Here is an 8,644-nt window from a genome sequence, read left to right as displayed (position 1 = left end):
TCTTTTTTTTTTTTCTTTAACCAAGACACAAAGGCGGCAGATACACACATGTTCTTGGGTCCTTCCAAAGTAAAGATGGATTGACTTTTATCTATTTTTAAATATTTATTCATTTATTTGGCTATGCTAGATCTTCGTTGCAGCATGCAGAATTCTTTGGTTGCAACATGCAAACTCTTAGTTGCTGCATGTGGGATCTAGTTCCCTAGCCAGGGATCATACTCAGTCCCCTGCACTGGGAGCACAGAGTCTTAGCAATTAGACCACCAGAGAAGTCCCTATTATTTTCTCTTTTAATACACACTTTTTCACTCACTTTTTAAATTTAATTTTACTAAATGTTTAATACATGTGAAAGAATATAATATAAACTTAAGATAAAGAGTAAAAACACTACCAGTCAGCTTAAGAAACATAAGCTTCATTTGTTTTCATGGCTTCATGATGTTTTCTTCCATGTTGTTTTTCAGTCGCTAAATAGTGTCCAACTCTTTATGATTCCAAGAACTGCAGCATTCCAGGCTTCCCTGTCCTTCACTGTTTCCTGGAGTTTGCTCAAACTAAAGTCCATTGAGTCAGTGATGCCATCCAACCATCTCATCCTCTGTCGCCCTCTTCTCCTGCCTCAATCTTTCCCAGCATCAGGGTTTTTCCAGTGTATCAGCTCTTTACATCAGGTGACCAAAGTATTGGAGTTTCAGCTTCAGTCCTTCAAATGAATATTCAGGGACTGACTGGTTTGATCTCTTTAGTGTCCAAGGGACTCTCAAGAGTCTTCTCCAGCACCACAGTTCGAAAGCATCAATTCTTCCGCGCTCAGCGTTCTTTGTGGTCCAACTCTCACATCTGTATAAGACTATTGGAAAAATCATAACTTTGACTATACATACTTCTGTCGGCAAAATGATGTCTCTGCTTTTTAATATGCTGTCTAGATTGGTCATAGCTTTTCTTCCAAGGAACAAGTATCTTTTAATTTCATGGCTACATTCACCATATGCAGTGATTTGGGATTGCCTTCCCCGGAGTTTGAAACAAATTGATTTTTTTTATTTTTGAAAATTTCCAAGATGCCTAGAAGTTTAATAGGTGGCAATGTCATTTAAGTTACAGAGCTAAGAGGTTGGGAAAGTGAAAGGATCATCACTTTAAAGTGACATTTTTTTAAAGGATGAGCTAAATATCATTTTTTGTTTCACCCTGAGGTAATCACATAAAGCAGCTCTTGGCTTTTCCTTCAATAGTTGGTAAAGAGTCCAGGTACATATTTTATTCTGGCATAATTCCTGTAAGGGTTGATGTTATTCAGAGCTGACCAAAATAATTATTTCCTGTAATGAGGTAATTATGTAATCAAGTTCAGCAACACTTCTTTGTAATTCTGTTTACTTAAAAATGACTAATGCTTTAGATATTTAAGAAGTGCATCTTGTGCTCCAAGTTTTGAAATAAAAGTTCTTGCGACATGTAAGTTCTCCTGACATTTAATAGCATCAGAAACAAGCAGGTTGACTATTAACCGAATTGTTTATCTGGAAATATAACCACTGTCAGATTACAGGGAACTATGAAATGGAATGTCACAGCCTCTAGACTTTGGCATTGTGAGAGGGCAACAGGCAGGAAGGCCAGGGGTCTCCAAAAGGAGGAAATAGCCTGCAAGTGTCAGACATTTTTATCTCTACTGAAAAAGACTCTGATGCTGGGAGGGATTGGGGGTAGGAGGAGAAGGGGACGGCAGAGAATGAGATGGCTGGATGGCATCACTGACTCGATGGACATGAGTTTGAGTGAACTCCGGGAGTTGGTGATGGACAGGGAGGCCTGGCGTGCTGTGATTCATGGGGTCGCGGAGAGTCGGACACAACTGAGCGACTGAACTGAACTAAAGCGGCAGGAGGAAACAAACTAGCAATATTTTTTCTTCTCTATACAAATTTAAAAGGAGGTTTCTCTTAAAATACTGTGTTGCCATATGACACCTGGTTTCACCTGAAGTTAACTATTCTCAAACCTTGAGTTAACCAATGCATTTTTCTTATGGAAATATTTGTCTTAAGCTATGTCAATGTACTATGCGTTTACCCCAAACTCCGTCTTCAGGTCGATTCCACCTAATGGCTCAGAACCTACTTGACAAACCAGTATGTTATACTCAGATATTGTTCCCCTAATCTATGTAAAGGAAACGATTTGTATGGTAATCTGCCCTTCTACAAGATTCAAGTCAATCATTTTATGGCCCTGGATGAATCATCTGGTGCCAAGATTATCCCAAAATGGATCTTACGGATGAGGGGCCTGGTGACATTCTGAGTTTTAAGACATTCTTTCTTTCATTAACAGACTGCTAGCGCTAAGGGTCGGACACGACTGAGTGACTTCACTTTTACTTTTCACTTTCAACACATTGGAGAAGGAAATGGCAACCCACTCCAGTGTTCTTGCCTGGAGAATCCCAGGGACAGGGGAGCCTGGTGGGCTTCCATCTATGGGGTCACACAGAGTCGGACATGACTGAAGTGACTTAGCAGCAGCAGCAGTGCCAACAAAGGTCCATCTAGTCAAGGCTATGGTTTTTCCAGCGGTCATGTATGGATGTGAGAGTTGGACTGTGAAGAAGGCTGATCGCCGAAGAATTGATGCTTTTGAACTGTGGTGCTGGAGAAGACTCTTGAGAGTCCCTTGGACTGCAAGAAGATCCAACCAGTCCATTCTAAAGGAGATCAATTCTGGGTGTTCCTTGGAAGGACTGATGCTAAAGCTGAAACTGCAATACTTTGGCCACCTCATGCGACGAGTTGACTCGCTGGAAAAGACTCTGATGCTGGGAAGGATTGGGGGTGGGAGGAGAAGGGGACGACAGAGAATGAGATGGTTGGATGGCATCACTGACTCGATGGACATGAGTTTGAGTGAACTCCGGGAGTTGGTGATGGACAGGGAGGCCTGGAGTGCTGTGATTCGTGGGGTCGCAAAGAGTCGGACACAACTGAGCGACTGAGCTGAACTGAGTGACTATATAACATTCAGCTGAAGACTAGCAGGGGGGTACTCTTTCTGCCCTCTTCTGATGCCTATGTCAGAAGCGTTCTCCTCCTTTATACTTTAATAAAACTTTGTTACACAAAAGCTCTGAGTGATCAAGCCTCGTCTCTGGCCCCAGCTTGAATTCTTCTCCAGAGGCCAAGAATCCCGGCGTCTTTTCATTCAGCAACAACCTTTCAATTGGAGATTCCTGTAAATAAGTACAGTGAGTTAAAGTGACTTACTCCAATATTATAAAGCAATTATCCTCCAATTAAAAATAAATTTAAGAAAAACAATGAAGTGACTTACTTAAAGCCAACACTTATATAAATATACATATATATGTATATGTGTATATATATTTATTTACTTATTTGGGCTTCCCTGGTGGCTCAGTGGTGGAGAATCTGCATGCCAATGCAGAAAACGCAGGATCGCTGGGTCAGGAAGATCCTCTGGGGAAGGAAATGGCAATCCACTCCAGTATTCTTGCCTGGAGAATTCCATGGACAGAGGAGACTGGCGTGCTACAGTCCATGGGGCAGCAGAGAGTCAGACACAACTGAGCAACTGAACAGCAAGAGCAGCATTTATTTATTTATTTGGCTGCCTTGGGTTTAGTTGCAGTACACAGATCTTCACTGCATCAAGCGGATCTTCCCTTGCAGTGCACAGGCTCTCCAGTTGTGGCTTGTGGGCTTAGTTGCCCCATGTCACATGGGCTCTTAGTTCCCCAACCAAGGATCAAATCCACATCCCTTGCATTGCAAAGTGGATTCTTAACCACTGGACCACCAGGAAGTCCCAAAGCCAATATCACTTCTGATCATGAATCCACTTACAGCAAAAGGAGTAAGTCAATGAGTTGGTGCCCTAGGATTCTCTGATTTTACCATGCTCCTCATAACCCAGAAGTAGCTGATCTTCTGGAAGGTAGAATAAATAGCCTATTGAAGGCTTAGGCACAGCACCAGCTGAGAGAAACCACCTGGTGATGCTGACCTCCTGTTCTAAAGAATGCAGGAAGCCATGACGGTGCTGCCAGAATTCCCAGATCAAGGCACCAAAAGATATGTGTGAAGCATCTCTGGCCACTACACCCAATGATCCCCTCTCCACATGTTTGCCTCCCTTCTCTGTGATTTGAATCAAACCCTTTTTGGCTTCAAGCAGAAAGAATGATTTCTGTTATCTACAACTGAAGCCTGACTGGTATGCTTACTGAATCAACACCTCTCAGAGAGGGCTCTGAACATCAGCCTTTTGTATGTGCATGTGTGTGTAGCTTAAGTTGTTCTGTGGCATTTGGGATCTTCCCAGACTAAGGATCGAACTGTTGTCCCTTGCATTGGCAGACAGATATTTAACCACTGGACAACCAGGGAAGAACAAAATAACTCTTTCTTAAATGAGGCAATGAAAGCCCAGAGAGGTTAAGTGACTTCCTCCAGGTCACACAGCAAGTGACTAACAAAAGCACAATTATAATGGGGACTAAAGACTCAAACCTGATTTTTCCTGTATTCTGAGTGCAGGCACTAGGTCTCCTCTGTACCTGGTCCCAAGGAGGTCACACACAGCTCTGTACCCCATGGGCCTTGAGTGAAAAGTGACTCATATATCACCCATATTTCTAGAAATGGTGTTTATCAGAACAGTGTGACTTGATTAACATTTTTACCATCAATTTCTTTCCAACGTTCTTCCCAGAAATTGCTCTAAAACTCCAGGTCCCCATGGAAACCACTGGAAAGACTGCCTATTGACTCTACGAGTGACGCTGCTCCGACTGCTCCCTTGATAACAAATGGATGCCATTAAAAGCCTGGCTCAAATGGGAGCCTGCTACAGTCCTGGCAAGAGCCACATTCTCTTTGGACTGACAGGGCGAAAAAAAGTAACCCTCTGATGCCAGGCTATGTGGTCAAGTTTAGAGGAGAGAAGGAAAAAGTAATGCTTTCCCCAGCTGTCACGAGCAGACACACAGGACAAGGTGCTTTCAATATATGTTTACAACAGGAGGCTACAGTGAAGAACCCACCAAGAGTGTAAGAGTGACGCTGATCAAGTCAACTCACAATAATCTTTGCTATCTGCCATTTGTAATGTCCTTTCTAGACCAAAAAGTGAAAGAGTAGTGGAGTGGAGGCTTGAGAGCCCAAAAAAGAAGAAAGGATAATACCATCCAAATAAGAATTATATACCTTTCCTAAACAGTACAGCACTGCTTGCAAAAGGACAGTACAACCTGAAAATGGAAAAGAACCTGGTCAAAAGGAAGAATGCAAAGACCAAGAACTGAGCAACAATTTTCTGGCATTACCCTTACTCAGAGATGGGGGGTGGTGATGGGGGTGGCGGGGACCTGACCTTCCAGACCCCTGAGGTAGCAGGGACTGCTGCTCCTTCATTAAATGTTTCAGGCATGTTTGTTGGGCACCTACACAGTGGCAGACAACAAGCGAGGCAAAGCAGAGAGAGCTCACAGTCTAGTGACGGGAGATAAAAACAGACTTTACACAAATAAATATAGCAAATCACTTCAGTTAAGTGATAACTGCTGTGAAGGGAGAAGTGGTGAAGCAGTCTGATACTGACTGAGGCGGGCAGCTTCTGACACGTGATCAGGAAAGGATTAGCTGAACTGTCAGGGAGCCGACAGCCAAGAGAAAATATGAAGGGGCAGAAAAGGGGTCAAATTAGAGCAAACAGCATGTGAGGTCCCTAAGGAAGGAATGAGTTTCTTAGGCATATAAAACTCACCAGAGAGGCATGACAGGAAATGGCCAGGAGCAGGGGTGCTGGAATCACAGAGGCAATCCTGTCCAGACCCTGCGGGACATTGTGGGCCAGAGTAAGAACAGTGGATTTTATCTTTTCCCCTTTTTTTAAACACTGATTTTTTTTTAAAGCATGCTCATTTATTTATGCTTGGCTCTGCTGGTCTTCATTGCTGGGAACAGGCTTTCTCTAGTTGCAGCAGCGAGAGCTACTCTCTAGTTGCTGTGTGGGGGCTTCTCATTGTGGGGGCTTCTCATTGTGGGGGCTTCTCTTCTGGAGCACAGGCTCTAGAAAGCAAGACGTCAGTAGTTGTGGCACACGGGTTTAGCTGCTCCGTGGCACGTGGGATCTTCCAAGACCAGGAATCAAGCCTGTGTCCCCTGCATTGGCAGGCAGATTCTTAACAACTGAGCCACCAGGGAAGTCCTGGATTTTATCTTAAGTAGTGTTGAAGCTAGTGTGAAGTTCTGGTAGTGGCAGTTGTTTTGAAACAAGGACGTGAGATCATCTGTTTAAAAGATCACTCTGGCTGCTTTGTGGAGAAACACTGAAAGGTGGGAAGTGGACAAAGGGAAAAAGCAGGGAGTCTATTAGGGGTGGTGCCTGGACTTCTCTACGACCTGGATGAAACACAGCCAGCACTCCACCCATGGGTTCCCCATCTGTGGATTTCAATCTGCAATTTTCCATCAATGTGAAACCCATATTTACTGAGGGCCGGTTGTATTGCACCATTTTATATAAGGAATTTGAACATCCATAGGGCTTGGTATCCACGGGAGTCCTGGAACCAATCCCCCATGGGTATCAAAGGATGACTATCCCTCTGGGGTATCCAACTTTCTTTCTTCCAGTCGATGCTGAGGAAAGCAGTATGAACTGATGGATGGATCTAGTCAAGTACACAGAAGTGTTCGCCCTGAGTGAGAACAGTGGACCTGGAGGACAGGTCTCTGATGTCCCTAGAGCTCTCTCTGGAGGGCTAGCAGTGGTCAATTTGCTCATCATGAAGGAAGAATTGGATGATGGCCATGATCGGGGCAGCCCCCTCTTGACCCACATCCTCCTTCAGGACAACCCCTCTTCACTATTCCTTTCATCAGACCACTCTGCCTCCTGCCTCCCTTTCTCTCCTAAGCCCATTGCAAGGAGGCTTTCATCCCCACCGCTTCTCTGAACTTGCTCTGAAGACACTTGCCAAGGCCGGTGGTCATCTCAGTCCTCAGCTGACTCAATTGATCAGCGACATCTGACTCCCTCTTGAATTATTCTTCTCTGAGCTTTCCTGTCTTCTCCCCCTCCCTACCCTGACCAGCCCCTCCTTCCATCCTGTTTCTGGAGTCTTTTCATCTCCTGACCTCTAAGTGTAAAAGCTCCCAGGGCTAGGGGCCCCACGTCTTCAGTCTACACTCATTGAGTCAGTGATCTCATTGAGTCCTGTGCCTTTAAATACTGTTAACTTCAGTTCAGTTCAGTTCAGTTGCTCAGTCGCTCAGTCGTGTCCGACTCTCCGCGACCCCATGAACCACAGCACACCAGGCCTCCCTGTCCATCACCAACTCCCAGAGTTCACTCAAACTCATGTCCATCGAGTCGGTGATGCCATCCAGCCATCTCATTCTCTGCCGTCCCCGTCTCCTCCTACCCCCAATCCCTCCTAGCATCTGTTAACTTAGGTCTCCCCAATTTATATTCACAGTCTGAACCTCTCCCCGAATGCCTTTATCCAACTATTTGACATCTCTTCTCAGACATCTAACCAGCATTTCAAATTTAAGATGCCCAAAATAAAACTCTTGATCCTCCTCAACACTCCTCCTCCTCCCCAAGATTTCGCCACTTACCATCTTCCCCAACTCGGTAAATAGCAACCATTCTTCCACACACAGTGTGTGTCCATTGTCCGTCTTCTCCACCAGAATGCGGGCTCTGTGAGTGCAGGAGCTTGTTTTCTTCACTGCTCAATCACCAGGGCAGGAATGCTGCTCGGCACATAGTAAGAGATACTTGTTGAATGGATGAAACACTTCCTCAAGGTAGCCTCCCAGTCCCCTTTAACCAGATAATTTCCCCATTACACGTTCTCATGGGGCTTCCCAAGTGGCTCAATGGTAAAGAATCTGCCTACCAAGCAGGAGCTGCAGGTTCAATCTCTGAGTCCTTGGGAAGATCCTCTGGAGGAGGAAATGTCAACCCACTCTAGTATTTTTGCCTGGGAAATCCCATGGACACAGGAACCTGGCGGGCTACAGTCAATGGGGTCACAAGGAGTCTGACACGGCTGAGCAACTGAGCATGCACGCATGCACGCTCACACATGCTCTCACAGAACTGTTACCTCTCCTTGACAGCACTCTCACAGCTGCAACTGCACAGTCATTTGATTGCTGCTACTCTCCATCATGAGTCTATAAGCTACAGGAGAGCAGAAGCTACTTTGGTTTCAGTTACCAGCATCTATCCTGGGGCCTGAGGTTATAGAGTAGGCCTTCAATATGTAAAAACAATAATATTGGTGTTTTTTTTTAATATTTACTTTACTTAGCTGTGCTGAGTCTTAACTGCAGCACACAGGATCTTCACCCTTTGTGGCAACATGCAGGATTTTTAGTTGTGGTGTGAGAACTCTTAGTTGCAGCATGTGGGATCTAGTTCCCTGACCAGGGATTGAACTCAAGCCCCCTGCATTGGGAGTTCAGGGTCTTAGCCACTGGACCACCAAGTAAGTCCCTAGAGATTGTTAAATGAATAAACAGCATAGGCTAGGGGTTCTCTCTCCAGAAAAATACACATATGCACACTCAGTGTGTGTTAGGACTCCAGATTAGGGACC

General features: G+C 44.8%; 1 long non-coding RNA gene across 1 annotated transcript; it reads right to left on the bottom strand.

The window, feature by feature from the left end:
• Positions 1-809: 809 nt before the first annotated feature.
• LOC148775253 (uncharacterized) lies at positions 810-8,343 on the bottom strand. Its single transcript, XR_016039353.1, has 3 exons — positions 7,656-8,343; positions 5,794-5,862; positions 810-3,238 (listed from the first exon to the last, which is right to left on the bottom strand). It is a non-coding gene; the product is annotated as an uncharacterized LOC148775253 (long non-coding RNA).
• Positions 8,344-8,644: the final 301 nt, after the last annotated feature.

This window comes from Moschus berezovskii, chromosome 16 (assembly GCF_049115385.1).
Source record: "Moschus berezovskii isolate FMDL1 chromosome 16, NW_MosBer_1.0, whole genome shotgun sequence".
NCBI lineage: Eukaryota > Metazoa > Chordata > Mammalia > Artiodactyla > Moschidae > Moschus > Moschus berezovskii.
This window is presented reverse-complemented; position numbering and strand designations above follow the sequence as displayed.